Source organism: Artemia franciscana, chromosome 2, assembly GCF_032884065.1.
Source record: "Artemia franciscana chromosome 2, ASM3288406v1, whole genome shotgun sequence".
NCBI lineage: Eukaryota > Metazoa > Arthropoda > Branchiopoda > Anostraca > Artemiidae > Artemia > Artemia franciscana.
This window is the reverse complement of record NC_088864.1, coordinates 11,073,854-11,096,643: the sequence shown is the minus strand read 5'-3', so window position 1 is coordinate 11,096,643 and position 22,790 is coordinate 11,073,854. Positions and strand designations below refer to the sequence as shown.

The 22,790-nt window shown below is 34.4% G+C and overlaps 1 protein-coding gene across 1 annotated transcript in view; it reads left to right on the top strand.

Annotated features, from left to right (window-relative positions):
- LOC136037228 (toll-like receptor 6) overlaps window positions 1-9,848 on the top strand; it is a 34,183-nt gene extending 24,335 nt beyond the window's left edge. Inside the window, exon 2 of the mRNA XM_065719837.1 lies at window positions 9,669-9,848. The gene's annotated coding sequence lies outside the window, so the exon portion shown is untranslated. The remainder of the gene's footprint in view (window positions 1-9,668) is intronic.
- Window positions 9,849-22,790: the final 12,942 nt, after the last annotated feature.

The window sequence follows — 22,790 nt, the reverse complement described above, 5'->3', positions numbered from 1 at the left end:
TAATACCTCGCTCTTTACACTAAATCTTAAGTTTTGTCCCAATTCTATAAGAATGACCCCTGAATCAGAAAGGCCGTAGAATAAATAGTTGAAATTACTAAAAATACTTTAGCATAAAGAGCAAGGTATTTATCTCCTCCTAAATACCTCGCTCTTTATGCTAAAGTATTTTTAGAACCCCTCATATGCGTAATAATCTCTGTTCGTTTTAAGTTTTAATGCTACTTCTTACTTTCAATTGAAAAAACTTTTTCATGTTTATTTTTTCGTTGTTTTTTTTTTATAGTAATGGTAGAAAATCCCACGCCCTTTTCATTGAATTTCTCTTCCACCATGACATATTCCTCCAAGGAAAGATCCTCCCACATAGCGCCCTCCCCTCAACCCCACCCCCAAACCAAAAAAATCTCCCTGAAAACGTCTGTACACTTCCCAATAACCATTACTGTATGTAAACACTGGTCAAAGTTTGTAACTTGCAGCCCCTCCCCCAGGGACTGTGGGGGAGTAAGTCATCCCCAAAGACATAGTTATTAAGGTTTTCGACTATGGCTATCACAAAATGTTTCGAAATGTGGCTTCGAAATGGTTTCGGAAATGGCTATCTCAAAATTTTGATCCGTTGACTTTGGGAAAAAATTAGCGTGGGAGGGGGCCTAGGTGCCCTCAAATTTTTTGCTCACTTAAAAAGGGCAATAAAACTTCATTTCCGTTAGAATGAGCCATCTTGCCACATTCTAGGACCACTTGGTCGATACGATGACCCCTGAAAAAAAAAACAAAAAAAAACCAAATAAACACGCACCCGTGATCTGTCTTCTGGCAAAAACCACGAAATTCCACATTGTTGTAGATAGGAGCTTGAAAATTTTGCTACAGGGTTCTCTGATATGCTGAATGCGATGGTGTGATTTTTGTTAAGATTTTATGACGTTTGTGTATCTTAATCAAAGTCATAATCTTTTCACAAATCTGTTGAATACACGTGATTTATTGTTGGAAACAATTAAAGCAAGACAAAGTTTGAATATAAGCCAATATTTCAATGAGAGTTAATTACTAAAAATACTTGCATTGAACAAGAGCCCAACAAAAGAGGATTCTTGAATGAACTTGATATTGATGTTACCATCGAGTAGTATAACAAATAATAATATTTGAATTGCTCGTACAGGAAGTCTTCTTTCTAAAAGTAGGCTAATTGAGAACGTTATTTGTAATATAATTAAAATGAAAAATAATGCTACCTGTAGATTTTTCTCAGTGTTTGAATCCAACCCATATCAGATTTTCTTCGTAATTCTCAATAGTTATCATTCTGTAGATTTCTAGTTACCATTTCTGTAGAATATTGAGAATATGTAGAATATGTAGAATATGTAATATGTAATATAATAATATGTAATATGTAGAATAGTTACCATTTCTGTAGAATTCAGTCTCTTGAAGCAGTTATTCCCTTTCTTCCAATGCTTTTGGTCTTTCGTCGTATCGTTTGTAGCACGAACACATGGTATTGTCCGTACAAAAAATTAACCAGCATGGTTTACAACAATATACAGGATGCCGCTTACATTTTAATTTATACATTAATTTATACAAATCTGTACGCAAATTGTTCAAACTGAACGTTACTCAAAACCGAACTCAAAAACGAGCCCAGTGAATGTGTTGGACGAAACTAATTATATTTGCTAAAAAAGATGTCCAACAAATCCAACAAGCAAACTAAGATACTTTTAGACATAAGAGAATTAATTATGATTTATTTAAATGTGTTCATGCATTCATTTTCACGAGTTTATGTGTTGATTGTTCAAAATAAACGCTACTAAACGAACTGAACTATAATACGAACTTGGTGAACAAATTGAATGGAATCAATGAATGGCCAATAAAGACTAACTTTGTAGAACAAACTCAATGATAAATTATGTTGTTTTAAACGATTACTTACTAACTGATCGTTATGAAAACAAACATAATGTAGTTAACACATTAATTCACATGAATCAAACACGTTTGTTCCTTATACAAATTAAGCATTATTAAAAATAACTGAACTGAAAAAACGAACTCTATGAATGAACTAATGAACTTGTTGAACGAAAATCCAAGGGGTTACTTACCTCTAACCACCTGATGTACATCTTGGAATGCCACGTGTGTCACACACTTCTGCCACCCTTGGCACGCACCGCCTGGTGTGCATACAAATTCACGTCGATAAATGTGGCCATTTGAAGAATGCAATATGCAAACTTTTAAATGAAGTGTCTCAAGTGGTGCAAATCACCCCCTTTACGATGTGGAGGAGGCAATTTATTTGAATTCCCAAAAAAACATGTTATTATTGTCTGCTCAAAAGTTAGACTTCCTTTTTCGGTCGTCTTCCTTTTGGAAGATTCCTTTTTTGGATTTGATGTGTTAATTGCTGAAATTCTTGAAATAAATTATGCAGAGACAGTATATTCGCTGCATATACAGTTAACAAATATTTATTGCACAATGTCACCTTTTCCCCTAACTTTCTGTCTCTAGTTTCTATTATTTACTATGTAGGCTGTGTGTAACATGAGAACAAATTTACTGCAATGTAACCTAAGCAAAGCCTATTCTTAAATTTTACATAATTTACACTAGTAATTAAAATTTATGGTCAAATTATTATAGGCCTATGTAATTAAATGTTTTGTTTCAAATGGTTCATTATAAATATAGTTTATCCTAGAAAAATGAATATATAATTCAAAGATAATTATCAAAATAACGTATCATTTAACTATAGAATTAAAAGGAGTGGTTTATTTAGCTTGCTCACGGTTAACCGATCGAAATCGGTTTACATTTGTGTGAGTCAAATTTATTGGTAAAATTCACAAATCCTGTAAAACATAAATTAAAAAAGGACATACTGCATTTTTTATCCTTTTTGTCAAATAGGAAACACAGAGAAAGGGGTTGCGTAACTTCTTGAAAGCGGTAAAACACAAAAAACACAAATATTTCGAAACACAAATATTAGTTGCCTATTAAACTCCTATTTACCTATTTTTACCTATTACCTATTTACTCCTATTGCCTATTTACTCCCAGGTTATGATTACCTAGTTAAGTTCTGCAAGTTGGTTTGTCTGAGAATTTTTTTTTATGTATTACGTTGGGTAGGCTTAAGCGTAGATTGATGTCAACCTCTTCTTATTAGTGTTTTCTGTTCCAATTTGTTTTTGTGCCGTCAAGTATTTTGACCAGGGGTCAAATTCCAGCAGGGAGGGTGAAATTTTTGCAAAAAGAGGTAAAATGGTAATACATCCAACTAATGTCAAGGCTGTAGTAATATATTTCTTGAAATGGAAACGAATTGGTTTTGAATAAAAATGAAGACAAGGAACGGGGGCTGAGTATATAAACTGGGGACTAGGTCTCAAAATGGAGTTTTCTTGTCTTCTTTGTTCCAGGGGCTATTGTTGTCCCGTGCAACTCCAACTAGTACTGGTCATCCCAAATTTTGGGATTTACCTGCTATAAGTGGAAAATCAGCTATAATTGCAATTGTCAATTTTATTGTTTACTGTTTTACTAGGCTGTGTTTAAAAAGAGAACAAATATTTTAAAATACAAGCCAAATTTGTATTTAAAAGTTGCATAACATTCAGTAAGCCTTGTTTTTTTTTAAAAACTTTCTTGGTAATATCGCATTGACATAAATAAAGTTCGATCTTTATTAGGCTTATAAAATCTTTGGCTGAACACTAAAAGTTCTTCATAAAAAATTTAACTCTGAATTATAAGAGGAACGAACGTATTAATTGGCTTGATAGATTTTCAAATTGCCATGTTCCCACAAGGAATGGCGTGCTTCATCTTCTGTTTCTAACTAAAATATCTTCAAGTAAAACATGTGATAGTTAAATTGGTTGCATAGAAAAATGTTTAAAATTTTTGTGTGTTGTAGTCTTTTTCGTGTATTTGCTGTTCTGCAATTCATATGTTCATTCTTTCTGCAATTAATTATCAATTCACTTAATGTATTTAAAATGTCATACTAAAGTCCCTAAGCAAGCTTAGAAATTCATTAACATTTTCGGACTGGTACTAGCCCCCTAGTGCGCTGCACTTCGTGTTAGAAGCATGTTTCTAACGGGCACTTTAAGCATTAATTTCTTTAGACAAAACTTATCATTTAATTTCAACTAACAAGACATTTGACGAACAAAAGATCATTTAGCCTTCAATGTTTTAAGAATAGGGCTACTCCCTTCTTATTTAAAACTTTTATTGGATTTTAACTTCAGGCCTCTAGATCAGGTGCGTCATTCAAGAATATAATTGCCCATCTGCTGTAAGTAATTTATTCGTCCTAAATAGAAAATTCTCTACAATCGGAATGTCAGATCTACGCGTAAAATACAATTTTAGATCACTTACAGACAATTACCTGCCAATCCGAGCAAATCGTGATTTAGTAATTTGTCTACCTATCAAACTGAGCCATTTAGCTTCAATGTAATGAGTGAAATGGTTAGTGTTGTGGTTATAAGATGACGTATAAAGAGCCCAGTTGTAAATCTTGCGTAGAAATAGAGGACAAGGTCTTCTATTCATGTAGTTGGTTTTCCCTCTGTAGTCCTTTCTGGTGTTAGACTAATGTAGAATGAAATTCGTCTGCTTATGGCACAGAGGGAGACGGGAATTCTCTCTTGAAATTTGATCGAACTGATCTATCGTTAAAGAAAAACATCGTTAAAGAAGACTGAAACTTTTACTACTTTACCTCTTTCCACAGAGCATAAAATATTCTAGGATTGGGGTTTAGAAGTCTTGAACTTGGAATTACGCTAAAAATTGACTAAATACAAGAGAAACATAAGACCCCAAAAGCAGAACCGTGCCTATAAATTTTATCCCGGCCGGGAAAATTATTTGATTCCTGTCTCTGAAAGGTTAAATCTGTGTGTCCATTAAGATTGTCCTCATTATAATTGCTAGGATTTTAGATAGATCTATTTTGATCGAATGCATTACGTTCTTTCTTTAACAAGTATGCCCGATTTTATGCTTAGAACCCTGCATATTTTACCTGACAGCATGCCTTTAGTTTGAGATCCGTACCTCCATACCTAGATTGCTCAAAAACAGTTGAGTGCACAATTCCTTAGCATATATAGTAAATAGTCCAACGGGTGGTGATAATTAAGGGGGAAGTGCGAATTTCCCCTCCCCCTAGATCTAAAAGAAAATAACTTTTTCGAATTTTTACTTAAAATAATCGAGAAAAAAAATGAAAATCTTTAATGCCCCATATTTTCAAAAATATGATTTTTTGCATATCTCCATGAAGAAATAAAAAATCATTACCCCCTCCTCCTTTATTGTCATGAATTGGTGTCCGGTAGACCAACAGGCGATCGGAGGATCGGTAAGAAAGTTCTCACAAGTTCAACGCATTGTCTTTGAATTTACCAGTTGAGATTTTCAAGCCGAAAAATTGAAGTTGTACGAATTTGACGCTAAATTTAGCGTTCAATTTATCCAAATTTCCATCGACAAAATGATTAGCCTACATGTCTTTTTCATTTTGCTTTGTTCTCGATCTTTTGGTATGCTAATCCTAAAACCTACTTTACAATCTTGGCTTGAATTTTAACGTCCCTCATCAAGCTTTTTCTTCTTCTTTTTTGCTAATTAAAATGATAAAATTCAAGGAAATTGCCGTTCCTCCATATTGCGTGAAAAATCCCAAACTTGAGGAAACTTGACTTTTCAATTAGCCTTTGGAACCTAATTTACTTCCTAGTTAGAAACTTCAATTTCCTTAAAGACCTTTTCTCTTAAAGAACTAGAATATTACAAGGTGGATTGCTTTTGTCATAGTTGCAATGAATTCGAAACTTTAGGAGAATGATAATATTTTTTCAGGGTTGGGGGGGGGGGTAGTAGTTAAAGTACTGCTTAAAACCAAAAATCCTGGATATTCTAAAGTGATACATCTTTATAAAAGAATAAAAGATGTTCTTCATTATCTCTGCATTACGAGGTGGAAAATATTTCTTTTACAATTTCTATTGCTTTTATTTTTATAATTTTTTAATGTTATATTTACGTCCAAGTGATAAAATCATATTTGTGGAGTGATAATAGTATAATTTCTAATGATAATAATTTAATGATATTTTGTTATTATATTTTAAAAAGCATTAAGCATAAATGTCATAAATGGGAAATTATCATTACTTTTCAGCTGAAAATACGTACACTATTATTGGATAAAAAAGAGACAAATTTTGTTCTTATTAAGAGGCTTCTTTATTTTAATTAAATAAAAAAAAACAAGTTTTTTTTTAACTGAAAGTAAGGGGCAACATTAAAACTTAAAACGAAATTACCCCGTATATGAAAGGGGCTGTTCCCTCTTCAACGCCCTGCTCTTTACGCTAAAGTTTTTACTTTTTTAAAAATTAGAGTTGAGAGAAAGAGTCAAACTTTAGCGGAAAGAGCAGGGCGTTGAAGAGGGAACAGCCCCTTTTTTGCCGTAGCAAAAAACAGCAAATTTGCAGTCTCCGGGATTAGTCGTCATTACCTCTAGGATTCGAATTGGCCAGAGGGGATAGCCCGCAAATTTGGCTAGGAATAATTCACCGATTTTAATGTTCGCAGGATTCATGCCTAGTAAATGAAAGATTATAAAGTGAAAGAAACTTATCTTTCCGTGAGGGCCGAGCCTCACTAATGTATCCAAGTGAACAATCAGTCCAAACTGTGCGAGGTCGGCCCAACTGTTAATCCTTCTCTAGACTAAACAGTGTAATTAACGCGCAGGCAAATTATATTCAATTTTCTCTACACACTACACTTGGCTATTGTATCTAATTTTCTCAATTCAAAACGCCAAAAATCTGATTGTGTGATAAATTAAAGTATCAGACTGCACAATTTCTGTAGTCACTGAATTAATTCATGGCTAAGGAATCAAGTTCAAACAATTCAAAAGTTCAAACAGCTGTAATCTCTTTTAGAGCTAGTTGAATACTGAAGCATATCAGTAGACTGCAGGCATCTTCTTTGAATTAAATTCATTTTTTTTTCGGTAATCTCGGTTATAACGTTATTTTCTGATATTATGAGAAATAGAAACATTCAGATCGAAATAATACGGGGTAATTTCTGTTCGTTTTAAGTTTTAATGTTGCTCCTTACTTTCACTTAAAAAACTTGTTTTTTTATTTAATTTCTTAACGTTTTTTAGTTAATCCATGTTTTGATTTCGGCTCTCTGCAAATGAATAATCAAAGCGAAATTTGCATATTTATTTATTTGGCTAAATGGCTTTCCCATAGTTTTGATCGAATGATTTTGAGAAAAAAGGAGGGGGAGGAGGCCCAGTCTCCAATTTTTTGGGTACTTAAAAAGGCAACTAGAACTTTTAGTTTTTTACGAACGTTTTCATTAGTTAAAGATAAATGTAACTTACGAATTAGCTTACGTAACAAACTTCTATATTCGTACGTTTTTATTATGTATATGAGAGGGTTCACCCACTCGTCATTACCTCGCTCTTTACACTAAAGCTTAGATTTTGTCCCCTGAATCACAAAGGCCGTAGAATAATTAGTTGAAATTACTAAAAAATGCTTTAGCTTAAAGACTGAGGTATTAGGAGGAGGTGAACCCCTTACATGTGTAATATTTTCTCTTCGTTTTAATTTTTAATGCTACTCCTTACTTTCAGTTGGAAAAAACTTTTGCATATTTATTTTTTCATTGTTTTTTTTAATAATGCTAGAAAATGCTGCGCCCCTTTATGAAGATCTTCCCCCATGACAAATTCCTCCATGGAAAGTATCACCCACATACCTCTTCTCAACCCCCCTCCCAACCAAAAAATCCCCCTGAAAACGTCTGTACACTTCCCAAAAACCATTGCTATATGCAAACACTGGTCAAAATTTGTAACTTGCAGCCCCTCCCACGAGGACTGTGGGGGAGTAAGTCGTCCCCAAGGACATAGTTATAAGGTTTTTCGACTATGCTGAATAAAATAGCTATCTCACGATTCTGATCCGAAGACTTTGGAAAAAATGAGTGTGGCATCCACACTCCACACTCATTGCCCTCCAATTTTTATGGTCACTTAAAATGGGCACTAGAACTTTTCATTTCCGTTCGAATGAGCCCTCTGGCAAAATTCTAGGACCACTGGGTCGATACGATCACCCGTGGGAAAAAGAAAAATCCGTGATTTGTCTTCTGGTGTAAAATACAAAATTCCACATTTTTGTAGATAGGAGCTTGAAACTTGTACAGCAGGGTTCTCTGATACGCCGAATCTAATGGTGTGATTTTCGTTAAGATTCTGTGACTTTTAGGGGGTGTTTCCCCCTATTTTCTAAAATAGGGCAAATTTTCTCAGACTCGTAACTTCTGATAGGTAGGACTAAACTTGATGAAACTTATATATTTGAAATCAGCATTAAAATGCGATTCTTTTGATGTAACTATTGGTATCAAAATTCCGTTTTTTACAGTTTTGGTTACTATTGAGCCGGGTCGCTCCTTACTACAGTTCGTTACCACGACGAACTGTTTGACAAACACCAGTTCTAAAATGAAATGGCATTAGAACAGACAAAAAAAAATATGGTAAAATACTTTATTGGAATGGATTTCCAAAAGACAGTTTGTCAAGAGCAAAAATTATGGCACCCCATTCGAAAAGACTATTACTTATGAGCTAAAAACCAGCACAATTATTGCACAAAAAAAGGCCATTCCATTCTAACTAGCTTCTCCATAGCATAAGAACACCAGTTTGAAAATGAATGGCCCTGGAAATTAAAAGAGCAGGTGAAAGAAATGTCGTAAACTACTTTATGGGAGTACATTCCCAACAAGACAGTTTGTCGGGAGCAAAGAGCATGGCACCCTATTAGCGTTCCAAAAATATGATTTTTTTTTTTTTTTTATTGCAATCTGGAACCAACTTGCCAGAACTACATTCTTTAGGACTTAAATGACTGAAACTTTTATTTACTACGGCACTTAACCGCCCAAGGAAGAAAAATGATGGGAAAGAATTATTTTATGGCATATGTGATATTCCTGTGATGTTAAGTATGATTTGGGGTTGAATTTGTGGTCTTCTCTCTGAACGATGGCTCGTTAATTAGGTATTAAATGTCTATGATATTCAGTTTTATTTTTATTCTATTAATTGAAGAGTTTATCGCAGTCGTATTTTTAAAACGGAACTGTTGTTAGAAACCCTTATCATCAGTTGTAATTATGTAAGGATTATTTAATAAACGGCTTAGGTTAAATGTGGCTTCGCTCTTATGATTGATTTTTCGTTACTTAATTACAACTCTGTTCTTTTGTCTTCTCAGTTTCCCTTCTTACTTTATTTTTTTGTTTTGGAAAAAAAAAAAAATATGAAAAATAAACTGCCCGTGTAAGCGAAGTCTTAGAACAGAACTACCGACGTTAAATACCCCTTAAAATACCACAGAAAAAAATCGGTGGCATTTTTAGGTCCAGTTTAACTTTTCCATTTCTAGGGATTATTAAGATGTGAGATTACAAAACATACGATGGTATATTGAATAGTTAGAACACAAAAATTTATGGGATTCATGCATATGATATAATATTTACACTATTTTTTTTTCTAGGTGAAGAACAGAACAACGGTTTTCTTCCTTCGAGCAAGAGCAGAATTTTTCTACGCTTTGGGCATAATCTAGTCGTTCATATTTAGTGTAAATATCAACTCAATTTTCGTACTTTATTTTTTTGTTATTTGCTTATTATCGCGAAGTTCATTTTTCAATAAAACTATTTTATTCCAATAAGCATGCTTTTTACTAATATTTTTAATTAGTTGTAGGTGTATGATAAGAGTTTTCTTACGTCAGCAACTGACCTGGTGTGGATACCCTGCTTGTGTGGCGTCGGGGTGGACCTCTGCGAGTTGCCTAAAAAAGCACATGACACACACGGCGCTGCAGATTGACCCTGAGGAGTTTGACACTCTCGAGGAAATCATAGCCTAGTAAACGAATATTCATTGAACTGGATAATGTTTGAATAGATTGGGATGGAGGAGGAGCTTGCGTAGGTGTATGGACTCCAGGTGGCTTGGTGTTGAAGTGAATTGTTAGTAGTAATACTAGTAGTTCAAATACTCCCCTACAATTGAGAACACACTCGAGAAGTTTGGTCAGTTGAATCAGCCAAAAACTGATTTACTATTCTGTTTCGGAGACTATTCGGAGAGTATAGTTCACTGAAATAAACTACGTTATAACTATTTTTAATTAGATTTTTAATAACTAGAGTTGGTATTTTGGTTAGATTATGTTGGATTAGGTATATAATATAATGCGTTCTGAGTGGCCTGCTCCGATAAGTTTGTTAATAAAGTATTATATTTTCATCACATTTTGGTATATCAAACAGTTCGTGGTAACGAGCTGTAGTGAGGAGCGACCCGGCTCAATAGTAATCGAAACTCTAAAAAAAGGAATTTTGATACCAATAGTTACATCAAAATAATTGCGTTTTAACACTGAATCTAAATACATAAGTTTCATCAAATTTAGTCTTTGTCATCAAAAGTTACGAGCCTGAGAAAATTTACCTTATTTTAGAAAATAGGGAGAAACACTCCCTAAAAGTCATAGAATCTTAACGTAAATCACCATCGCGTTCACTGTATAAAAGAACCCTATAGCAAAAATTTCAAGTTCCTGTCTATAAAAATGAGGAATTTCGCATTTTTGCCAGAAGACAGATCACGGGTGTGGGTTTATTTGTTGTTTTTTTTTCTTTTCCCCATGGGTCATCGTATCGACCAAGTGGTCCTAGAATGTCGCAAGGGGGCTCATTCTAACCTAAATAAAAAGTTCTAGTGCCTTTTTTAAGTGACCAAAAAATTGGAGAGCACCCAGGCTCCTCCCACGCTCATTTTTCCCCGAAGTCAATGAATCAAAATTTTGAGATAGCCATTTTGTTCCGCATAGTCAAAAACCATAATAACTATGTCTTTGGGGATGAATTACTCCCCCACAGTCCCTGGGGGAGGGGCTGCAAGTTACAAACTTTGACCAGTGTTTACATACAGTAATGGTTATTGGGAAGTGTACAGACGTTTTCAGGGGGATTTTTTTGGTTTGGGGTGGGGTTGAGGGGAGGGGGCTATGTGGGAGGATCTTTCCTTGGAGGAATATGTTCTGAGGAAATAGAAATTCAATGAAAAGGGCGCAGGATTTTCCAGCATTACTATAAAAAAAACAAAGAAAGAATAAACATGAAAATGTTTTTTCAATTGAAAGTAAGGAGTAGCATTAAAACTTAAAACGAACAGAGATTATTACGCATATGAGGGGTTCTAAAAATAATTTAGCATAAAGAGCGAGGTATTTAGGAGGTGATAAATATCTTGCTCTTAATGCTGAAGTATTTTTGTAATTTCAACTATTTATTCTACGGCCTTTCTGATTCAGGGTCATTCTTAAAGAATTGGGACAAAACTTAAGATTTAGTGTAAAGAGCGAGGTATTAACGAGGGGACAAAACCCCTCATATACATAACAAAAATATAAGAATATGAAAGTTTGTTACGTAAGTTAATTCTTAGGTTACTTATATTTTTTACTAATAAAAACGTTCATTAAAAATTAAAAGTTCTAGTTGTCTTTTAAGTAACCGAAAAACTGGAGGGCAACTAGGCCTCCTTCCCCACCCCTTATTTCTCAAAATTGTCTGATCAAAACTAAGAGAAAGCCGTTTAGCCATAAAAGAATTAATATGCAAATTTCGTTTTAATAATTTATGTGCAGAGAGCCAAAATCAACCTCGCATTAATTCAGTAACGTTCAGGAATTAAATAATAAAAAAATGTTTTTTTTAACTGAAAGTAAGGAGCGACATTAAAACTTAAAACGAACAGAAATTGCTCTGTGTATGAAAGGGGCTGTTCTCTTCTCAACGTCCCGCTCTTTACGCTAAAGTTTTTTAGTGTTTAATAAAGTAAATTTGAGAGAAAGAGTCAAACTTTAGCGTAAAGAACGGGGCGTCGAGAAGGGAACAGTCCCTTTCATACACGGAGTAATTTCTGTTCGTTTTAAGTTTTAATGTCGCTCCTTACTTTCATTAAAAAAAAACTAGTTTCTTTTTTAATTTAAAATTTCATTAGGATTAACCTAGTTTCACTTCTTGAGTGTGTTCTGGACTGTACGGGAGTACCGTAGTTTCTGCTGTTGATAAACGTTACTGATAAGTAAAGAAGCAGAGAAATGATAAAAACTGATGAGTCAGGATATAATATTTAGCCAGTTAGGAGACAAAGTGCCAGGCATTAGTGTAATTAAATTAATTAATTAATTGTAATTAATTAAGGAGTGTACGCCATCAAACGTAGGTTTTTAACATGGAAGGCTGAGAATGAAAGGGGGTTACGATCTCTTCCCCGTTAAAGGATGCACTCTATTTTATGCCATGATATAGAAAAGAATGAAAAAGTTTAGGACAATTTTGAAGTTATGGAAAATTTATTTTGTGGGGAAGAATTCGAGGCAATACTAAAATGGAATAATAATAAGACCGCAAGTACTGATTTTGTGGTAAATGAGTTTTCTAAAAATAATGGTTGTGAAGTTAGAGATAAAACACAAAATATTATAAATATGGTTTTTGAAAACGGGGGTTTGCATAATATCAATTTTAGGAATACTTTTAAGAATTTTATATACAATTTTAATACAATTTTAAGAAGTAGGTATCAGCTTAGTTTCTCTATGGAGCAAATCACTTAGTATGATGATACTTTTTGATTCAGAGATGCTGCAGATAAAGTTCTAAGGGAAGAACATTATTATGATAGGGAGAAAATACGCTGATCAAATTTTCACTTTTAGATTAATAATTTAAAAGTGCTCAAGTCATCTGACCATTTTATTCCTTAGTCTTATAGCTTATGAGCAAGCGTTGATTCAGCCGAAAGAGGGCTTTAGCGAAGGTCCTATTTTTGTATGGTATACCAGATAAATATATTTAGTGCTTTGCGCGAGAATAGCATTGCCGTGGTTACGGAAAGGAAATGAGGTTAGTGGCTGGTTTCGCATTGAATCAGGTTGCATTCCGCCCCTCCCCATTTATGTGGATCATTTTGATAGGGCTATGAGCTACATCGAAACAAATGGGAAAGTAAAACTCTTTTAGTTTTTGATTATGCTGATGGATTAAGTATCCTAGATGACATTGTCAGCAAAATTGAGTAGTTTTCGGAGGTTTTGAGAGTTCAGGGTGCAAAAAGAGGTTATAAAATTATTATTAAGAAAACTAAGTTTCTAAGATCTGGAATAAGTGAAGGTGAAGAGATAATGTGGGGAAATGAGAAGATCAATCGAGTGGATAGATTCATTTACCCTAGGTAGTATTATTAGTACAGATGGTGACTGCAATGAGGATGTTAAAAGAAGAATAGCCATGATCCAGAGTGTTTTTTCATACTTGAAAAACATTTGGAAGAATAGGAAGATAAGTCTACGAACCAAGATTAGGATATGGGATGCGTTTCGTTGATGAAAAATGGCAGATTCCCAAATATCATCCTTTTCGGCCAATCATTTACGGCAAAAGGAAAAGCGGTCATCCCGAATGAGATGGGGTGAGATTGTGAGGAAGGAATTAAGGAAAATTGGGAATTTTTTTGGGATGGTATGAAGAGAAAGGATTTAAATAGATTGGGACGGAAGAGAAGCCTGTATAATTATGTTGGTCTCCGCCTGCTTGTTGCTACAGTGAGCTTCAAGTAGTAGTAGAAGTAACTGTAAAATCTAAAAAAAAAGAAATTAATGTATGCTAACCGAGATTCCCATAATAGACATGACAATCGTCAGTAAAACAGGCGATAAAACAGAATAAGCTTAGTAGTACTAGTACTAATACTAGTAGTACTATGATTTCTGTATATACATTACAAATAGTTTCATTCTGTCTATTTCTGTCATTCTATCTATCTATTCTGTCTAAATTTTATAGTCATAATTTTACAAACATTATCGACGTTGTCAGGTGAGACTACCTAGATTCTTGACTTTTTGCTCCTTAAAGCTTTGAATAAGCACTCGCTAAGAGATTATCTAATAGGAAAAAGAAGATCTTAATTTATTGGAAATTCATTTTTTTGGGGGGGATGGATTGACCAAAGGTTTTTTTCTGGGGGAGGTGATTACAAAAGAAACTTTAAAAAACACATCAATAATTTGTTTATATTCATTTTTGCTACGTTTTTACGAGTCAGACAAAACTTTGGGAGAGGGGTCAAACCACAACCTTTCCCTGGATATGGCCTTGATATCTTGTGCCAAGTCTCTTTTGTGGACAAGGTGAATCTAAGACAATGTCAGCAGTCACACAGGGTGAGCGCACTCAAAGCAGGGCACTGCGTAAGAACAGTATATAGTACCTTTGGTTTTTTCAACATCACCTTCTACACACGCTTAAAGTTTAAGCTTAATATTTACCAACAACCGTTCCTGAAGCATTTCTGATATGTCCGCTTGACAACCTGTGTAGGCATAGTGTTCTTTAAATTAGTTCCATACAGTTTCTATATATCCCAATTTTTTCGCCTTAATATTCTCAGTTTTGATACTAGTAGTAGTAGTAGTAGTGCACGCTTTTGATAACTTGCATACAGAGGGCATTTTCTGATTCAGTCCATCTTCCCCCCTCAAAATTCCTTGAAAATTTCCCCTTCATACCCTTAGGTGTAGTTGTAATAGTAGTAACAGTAGTAGTACTGATATTATGATGATACTATGATCATACACTGATACACTGATCATACTATGATATTACTAGTACTGATATAACTATCAGTACTGATAGTACTGATAGTTGACTAGTGATACTAGTATAGTAGATAGTAGTGATAGCCGTTGCGTTACTAGCAGTAGTAGTATTAAACTATTGCCTTTTGATCAGTAGAACATTCCTCTCATCAAGTCCTGGAAGATTCAACTTAATACAATTAGCCATCGCTATGACATAGCTAAAATGTCCTTTTGATAACCTGTATGTTCACATACTTCTTGAAATTTTCATCTCAATGCTCTTAACCCTACAAGTAGTTGCAATAGAAGCAGTAGCAGTAGTAGTAGTAGCAGCAAATGTAGCAGTAGCATTAGTATTAGCAGTAGTTTGCACATATTGCCCATTGGTGATATGATCTCCCCCTCTAAGTATTCTCTAAAAGTTCCAACTTAATACCCAGATCGATTTTTGAGGTTCGCTGTTTTGACAATATGCATGCACATAGCATCTTTGGATTCAGTTCAAATTTCACTTTTATAGTAAATGGAGTACTGTGGTAGTAGCAGTGGTGGTAGTTGTAGTAGTGGTGGTAGCATGCAAATATTGCCTTTTTGATCATCTCCCTTATTATTTCCTGAATTTTCCAAATTAATATACTCAGTTATTCCTGTGTTGCATCCTTTGGACAATCCGTATAAACATAACGGGTTTTGGTTTAGTTTTAACACTCCCCTCATTATTCGCAAAAAGTCTCACCTGAATACCCTTCATCTTCTGGGAAAGTTAAGTTCAAATATGCATACCTGTCACAATAACATATGCGAGGTGTAAAGAATGAACGAATGGCCTAATTTTCAGCCCTCGTCATGAGGACATCTCCAAAGACATAATAAATGGACCTTTCAACAAGGCTGAACAAAATTGCTCTCTCAAAATTTCAATTAGATATGTTTTTGGTAATCCCCCAAGGAGGGGGCTGATTGCCCTCCATTCCCTTTTGAATCTTCAAAAGGGCACTAAAACTTCCAATCAAATGAGCTCCATCCGATCAAAAGTTTATACGACTACCCGTTCCAAGAAAACCTTATATACCCCTGGGGCATAACTTACAACCCTTAGCCCCAGACTCTGGGGGATTTTGTCTACCTCAAAGATCGAATTATATGATATTTTGACTTTTTTTTAACAAGGTTATCTATCGGATTTATTTGTGGGGCAGTAGGTGCCCCCGATGAACTTGGCTCTTAAAAAGGAAGCTAAAACATTTGATTTCTCATCCAATGAGCCCCCCTCCCCAGAACGTAATACGACTACCGTTTCCATAAGAACCTTATATGCCCTCTGGGCATAACTTACAACCCTTGCACTGATGGCTGTGGAGTGGGGGTGTCATCCTCAAAGACATAATTTCAAAGACCTTCAAACTACGCTGAACAAAATGGCTATCTCAAAATTTTGATTAGATGTGTTATGGAAAATTGATGGGCATGGATGCCCCAAGGCTATAACTTAAAACCCTCACCATGAGGACTGTAGGGGGGGAGGGGTTGTCATTCTCAAAGACATAATTTCCGGACTTTTCACCACGTTGAACAAAATGGCTATCTCAAAAATTTGATTGGATGTGTTTGGGGGGATGATGGGTGAGGGAAGGGTTAGATGTCCCCCAATCACTTTCAACTATTAAAAACAGCACTAACCCTTTCAATTTCCCATCAAATGAGCCCTTTTCGAAGTTTATATGACAAATCCTTTGATACGATGTGCCCTGGTCTAAAAAAAAAAAAATAAAAATAATAATAATTTGTCCCCACATCGCTCTTTCCTTTGGCAGTGCTGTTGTGCTGTCTACGAAAAGTGTTTTTAAATTTTTAACCAATTAGTTTTGATTATTCATTTTCACGGTTCAGCATGGCAACACCGATGAAAATGTGGTACTTCCTAAAAACTTTATAATTTTGTAACAACCATAAGCAAAATCTTACAAAATTGCATTTCTCGGGTGTGAACAGACCTAAGGTGGGCTCAGAGGACGGGGGGGAAAATATTTTATGTTGATGTCCTTGGTGCTATAAGCTACTGATTTAACCCCAAGCTCTCTGATTTAACCCCATTGAAAATGTGTCAGTGTTGTATTTTCGAAATAGATTTGTTTTGGTAAAACGTCAGATACACTATTTGATTCAAAACACGAAACTACCCTTAAACACAAATTTTTCTTAAAATTTTGTTGAATAGAACCATGCGTTTGGTTCCTCAAATTATTCTAACCCGGGTCAGTTCGTTCTACATGGGCTAAACATTTTCCTAGCAACAAAGGCGCCACGAGAGTAGTTTGATCTCGGTTCAATAGTTCAAGAAAGTCTCAAACTTTCCGGATTGCTTTCTAATTTTGGAACTTCAAGATAAACTTGTTCCTGTTTTCATTTGGCGGTGTACTGTTTTCCTCATAAATTAATCAAGTTAGCTAAATTAGAATATATAACTACTGTGAAACTCGGTAGTTCAAAGTTTAGAAAGTACCGAATAAGAAGACAAAAACTATTCTTTTCCGTCAATACAAAAGGATTACTTCATTAACAATGCATAGAAATAAAACCATTTAAATAGCAACATCATGTATAGTTAGGCATTAGTTCCAAAATAAACTTAAGTTCATTTCACGTAAGTAATACTGTAAGGGGAAAAGCAAATTAATAATCAGTTTTGAAGCTACTGAGAGACTATAAAACAAAAATGAAAACAGTAACTAAAATTCAAAAGAAGAATGGGGCATTTGAATTCCTCCTCATTTTTCTGGAAGTTAACCTGGGAGTTGGCTCAGTTACGGGCGTTCTAAACAACTTTTTCGTGAGTAGAAAGAGTTGAGAGAAATTTTACCTTAAAAGGAACCTGTCCAACCAGGAAGTATACAGGATTTTTTTTTATTGAGTTAAATATATCATTAGGCACTGGGGGGGGGCTTTCTTGGGCTCACGGCTGTTTAAATACCTGCAGATAAATTGAAGTAAGCACCCCCCATAGACTAAGAAGTGCATATGCTTCTTTCTAAACTAAAAGATTGCCTGTCCAAATTAACAGCTATCTGTTCTAACCTAAGGGAATGATTTCCAGTATCTTGGAGCAAAGCCTGAAACCTAATTATCAACCCACCAAACACTAGATTAACATTTTACTAGATTATCTTTTCTCTGTTACCAGAATGTTAGAAAGAAACAAGTGCCTCAAGGCAAAGTAACGAGAATTCAATAGTTATAGCATGCAAAACATTAGGCAGGTAGCACTTAACTTGATGTTACCTTTATACAAAATCCACTCGATTAAATATTTATAACTTTATTCTTAATTGAACATTAAGGATGAAAATTTTACGTGAATAGATTCTAAGACCATTCTGGCTGTACATGAATAGATTCTAAGACCATTCTGGCTGTACATGAGTATAGGCTATTATACATTATATTTTTTTTTGCACCAAATTTGATAAAAAACAAATTAAGTACTGTTATTGATAAAAACAAAATTCAAAGGATTATCATTAATGGAGTGGCCGAAGAGACTGCCTCCGAAAAATCTTGCAGTTCATAATATTTTGGTCAAAAACGAGCGATTCTTTTCTTATAATGTCTCGATCTGGCCTTGAGAAAGAGATTTTGTCAGGTTTGAAACAACCAAGCCTATAAGTTCGAACTTTAGAAATTATTGAACAATTATTCGAAGTGAAGACGGCTTGGTGGAAGTCCTTGCTGATATTTCTCCTTTCGTTCTCTTTGCTTCTTTTCTGTCCACTGGCTGATATTACCCTCGTTTCCTCGGTTACATTTCCTTTATATTTTTTTTCATTTTGATAAACGTCTCAAAACTTTTTTGGAACTCAGTAGTCTTTACAGCTCTTTTTTTTAGCAATGTTTTGGACAAGCAAAGCTGTCCGTTGTTTTTTGTAACAATCTAGGAAAGTCACAATGGTCTCGATTTACAAAAAAACTAGTATTTTCCCGTTTCATTTTTAAATGATAAATGGAGATCGACCTTTAGACTTCAAAAATTATTAATTTTTCATAAGTAGATTAGATAGATGTTGCTAAATCATTTGCGGAACAAAACCTGAAAAATGCAGTAATTAGCTTTAGTTTTTAATGGTTAATCTGAGTTTGGTTGCGTCCATTTAGTTTTCAATCCGCCTTCTCTGATGTTATATATATGACAACTAAAATGATGAATTAAACAAAACGAACTGAGTATCAATTTAGGGGGGAATGTTTATTTTTAATCTTAAATTCAGTTAAATTAGTCTAATTTAATTTAATTTATTTATATTTAATTATAATCTGAGGTGAGAATTAGTTTAGATGCGGCACTTACACACGAATTTACATCAACAGTCTCAGTGAGTCGAAAATCCAAAAATACTGTAAATTTAAAAAAAAAAATAGAGAAAAATATGTATATTTTTGGGGAGTAATGTTTAGGTACGTGCGTCTCTTAGCCCTTTTATTCATGAATTATGACTTTGTCACGTTTTATACTGCCCCTGAATTCCTATATTACCTTCTCGTTTTCATCACATAGATCTTAGTAACTTACATGTAAGCTCCAGCTTTTTACTAGCTTACGTGTATTGCATAAACCTTTCAGTTTTATCCTTTTTCTGCTCGAAAATAAGGACAGTAATGAGGGAGAGGCAGACTTTTTGCCCTTCTAGATTAAAAAAACACTTGAAGTGGTATTTTCATTGAAAAGTATCTTTTTTCATGTTTTCTTGATTTTTTTGGGATTTTGAGAAAAATTTTTTTACCCTTCCTCCCCTACATTCTCGTGAACTGGGCTCCTGTTGAGACATTTCTTTTTTCCTAATCCCTGCATTGTACTGAATCTAAGATTGCAGCTTTCAAACGAATTGATTGATTAATCAGGCGGTATTTGAAAGTAGTCGTTCAGATTAGCATAAAAATTCCCGCTATTGAATCTATGCTTTTGTGATGCTCTTTTAAATTTGAAAAGATTATTCCTAAATAGTTTACGTGTTGAAAAATTAAATGACAAAGGTAAAAACCTAAATGTTTCCCTGGAGGTGTTTGAGCATAATGTTAACATGCGATCTTTGAGCAATAATTGACAAAGCCGGCGTTTTACCATTCTACCCAGAGTTGTATTATCATTTCAAATTTCAAAGGTGCTATACTTTGCCAAAACTTGTCGAAAGGGTCTAGGTTTTTAAGAGAAATTTCAGCGAATGTAGTGCAGTAATTTTCGGAAATAAGCGAAAGCACTAGTATTTTGAGTTCATATTTAGAAACTGTTGAAATGATAATACTAATCCATGTCCGTCGGCCCATTCTTGGAGGTGAAGAAATATCTGCCTCCCCGCAATGTTTATGATGACTTGGCAGAAAAAAAATTATGTCGGTATAGTTTCGGTGCAAAGCCTCGCGGTGTTACTGGCTCGATATTTCAAATGGACGAATTGTAATTTCCTAGTTCTAAAACGAAATCACATTACCATCAATATGTTAATACTGTGCTTCGAAGAGAGAACAACATAACTACAAAGCTCAATTTTTCGCTTAGTCACAAGGGAACCTGCGTTGAATCTTATGTAGAGTCACAGTTTAAAGCAGAACACAAAGCTGAGAACAAAAACACAGATAAGTATATGTGCAAAATAGTTTTATTAATTCCTGTTGTATGTTTTTAGGTAGGCTCTTTTTTACGAGAGAGAGAAAAATTCACAGTAACCAAAGAATAGAAAATCAGCGTAACGATCACCCTGAGAAGCAATTTTTTTCAGTTGGGTCGGTAAATTAAATTTACTAATGTGGTTAAAAAGTTGGTAACCACTTAGGACATGTTTTACCTTCAGCATGTCAAGCTTTACAGATAAATGATCAAATTTATGCATAATAAAAATACCCTTGGCGCTGAAGCCAAATAGAAACAATACCCGAAGGAAATAAACAGGATTAAAAATCATATTCATTTAAAAAATCCTTACTTGTTTTCACAAAGGAAAATAAATCACAGATATTTTTATAGTCTGATCAAGATGGGTCCAACTTTTGATCTACCTATAAAGTACTAAAAACATCGAAATTGCTTAAACAGCCAATTAAACATTAAAATAAAACGAGTGTCATGATCGTGAGGCAAGGTTCTCAAGTACACTAGCTATCAAGCATGTAAGGAATAAAATGTCTTCTATACACAATCTTAAAAAAGACGCCCATAGTCTGGAAAGAGGCAGTGTCCGTAACCACCCCTATGTACTACATTTCAAATCCCGGGGCTACAGACCATCCAACAACCAAATAGCGTTACCTGGTACAACGCGTACAGAACGTTCCAAAATAAACGCTACTAAAATGTGAGTGAACAAGGGTAAAATACAAATGACTTATGATTGAAAAAGAGAAAAGTGTTTGCTCTCTCATTCTGCATGTGTATCATTTTGATTAAAAGCTTCATAAATAAGTAAAATTAGATTATAAGTAAAATTACGCTTACTACCCTAAAGAATTTACAACTTTTTTCTTTCCTTTTTCATGCAACCAAGCTTGACGAAACCCTGTTTTATCTTGCTTTACTTAAAATAAACTTGTTTAATCATAATACAATTCTGATTGATGCCCATGTCCAAATTTGAATCGTCCAATACACTCTGAAGAAATAAAATTATTATAAGCGAAAATATTTTAGAACAAAGGAAGAAGCTTTCCATTTTCCATCAGGAGGAATATCTTTTTCACTATTTCTAAAGAAAAGGCGACTTTTTTCTCTCAATTCGTGTTTCCTTAGTAAAACAAAAGCCTGCTAAAAGCAAACGACAAAAAACTAGTCGCTATGGCTGATGATTCCCAAGCTGAGAGGCGGCTATAATCCTGTATCTGTCTAATATGCCTCTCGAGATAAACAGTTTTGTTTTTGTAAAAACAACATAATTTTCTTTTTTTTTTCAAAATTCTTGATAATTAATCTCCAGGCCATTGTGGGGAATGTTGGCTATCCTAATGCTGTTTAAAGCCGTCAAATTTTCAAATCTAAATATTTTGGTGATATCTTCAATGGCTGTTGATAGCATAGTATTTGCAATGTAGACTTTATTTTAAATAGGGAAGCTAAGTCAAACGTATCTATGCAAAACAAAGGATGGACTGTCTGAAGATTCTCAAAAAACTCGTTGTAATTTTAGTTCTGATAGTAGTCAAAATTCTAAAAAAAAGTTTTGATGACAATTTATCAAACAATTGGTTTTAACGAACTGTAACGAGAAGCGACTCGGCCAAATAGTGACAGGAACACCAAAAAACCGGAATTTTTATAACAATGGGTACATCCAAATAGTTGGCTTTTTATGCTAGTTATAAATACATAAAATCCAGTAATGTTTAATGTCACCCATCCAAAGCTAAGAACGAGAGAGAAATTTACCTGATTTTCGAAAAAGGGGGTAAACACCCTCAAAAAGTAAAGGAATCTCAATGAAAACGGCACATGCAGAATCAAAGGATTATAGAGCCCCAATGTGAAACATTCAAGCTCCTACCTGCAAAAAATGTAAAATTTTCGGTTCTATGACAGAAGAAAAATCACGGATGTGCGTTTGTTTTATATTTTTCTCAGGTCTGATTGTATCGGACTAATAGTCCTAGAAGATCCAGGAAGAGCTCATTTAAATAGAAACAGAAAGCTCTCGTTCTGTTCACCCCTCCTCTGACATGATCCTCCCCCTCTTCTTTCTACGGATACGGTTGTAAGTTATGCAATTTGCCGATTACTTACATATGGTGTTTGTTATTGGGAAGCATACAGATGTTTTCTGGGGGAATTTTAAACGGGGATGAATTTTAAACGGGGATGATTTTTCGTGGGGAGGAAAGTTTCCGGGGGAAATTTTACTCATAGGAATTGGCCAGAATTCTTACTGAAATATTGTTATTTGTCTTGCTTTCTCTTTGGCGATACAATTTTACATATGG